Raw genomic sequence first — 1,357 nt, 5'->3', positions numbered from 1 at the left:
TAAACTTCCATTTCACAAGCTCAACAAAGTATAATTACACAATGATCAAATTCTTTAAAGATAGTTTTCTCATAATTGATGAATGTCTTAAGAGTTAGTCCTCTTATGAGCTAAGCTTAATATGTAACCTTTCCAATGATTGCAGGATTGGTGAATTTCACAAGCTCAATGGGAAAAACTGCACTATGGATCAAATTCTTTAAAGTTTGTTCTTTTGTAAATTGTGAATTCGCTAAAGATAGTCCTCCTACGGGTTAAGTTGATTCGTAACCTTCCCAGTGATGCAAGGATGTTGAAGGCTTGTTGCAACATGTGCATGTTTTAGTACATTAGAAGAGGCATGAATGTGGCAATTGCATTGTCAAGAAGCTAGCCAAATTCTAAACGTTGAAAGCCATGAGACTTATAAACTAGTTGTTGAGGTCTATCAAGCAACATTGCCACAATCCATGGGCCCTCCATGCTTGTATGTTAAGCACATGGGGTTGAACTCATAAATAAAGAGGAGATGAACTTGTAAATCCATGGGCCCTCCATGCTAGTATGTTAAGCACATGGGGTTGAACTCGTAAATAAAGAGAAGATGAAAATTGAGACCTATGACCCTTGAGAATAGTTATGAGAGATGAGTACCCTATTGAATGCTTGGCAAGAAGAACGACTAACTTATTAACCTTGATGAATTTGGCTAAGTGAAAAGCACATATGCACTCTTTTTTTGGCAAAGAATGATATGTGCTAAAATGACCATGTAAGTCGTGACTTTCCCAAGGCATCAACTTGCGTAATTGGAGGCTTGTTAATTTTGTGTTCCCAAGATTAAGCGCGAGTTTTTTGAGTTGCACGAGAAGCAAAACATAGACCACAAAGTGATAGACAAGCAAAATGCAGGCCTGACCAAGAAAAGTAAAATTAACAGCTGAAACTTGGGGGATGTCAGTAGGATGAATTTTGATGGACAAAGTGAGATGCTAAACGAGGGAAAACTGATCTTTAACCAGCCTTAAGCTCAAATGTGTCATGTCCCTTTCAGCTTCCTTTTAGCTTTCAGTTCACTGAAATATGCCCTTACGTGATGTGATGTATATCAATCACCTGAGAACTTTTAAAAACAAGGCCTTACCTCCTCAAGAAGCAATAAGACCCAAATAAACGAGAAAATAAAAGTAACCTTATGAGCACACGAGTGTGAAATTTGGCGGTGAATGCACAATGGTTCCATTATCCTCAATAGATAATACTGTCAAAAATTGGTTCTAATACAATGCAGCGAAACAAATCCCAACCCACATACTCAATCTATTGGATAGTGAAACATGTTGGGACTGTATACCTTAATCTACTAGACCAATGACAG

Source organism: Lygodium microphyllum, chromosome 17 (genome assembly GCF_053477565.2).
Source record: "Lygodium microphyllum isolate KBCC chromosome 17, Lygodium_microphyllum_v1.1.10, whole genome shotgun sequence".
NCBI classification, from domain to species: Eukaryota; Viridiplantae; Streptophyta; class Polypodiopsida; order Schizaeales; family Lygodiaceae; genus Lygodium; species Lygodium microphyllum.
The sequence above is the reverse complement of the archived record's forward strand: the minus strand, read 5'-3'. Positions refer to the sequence as shown.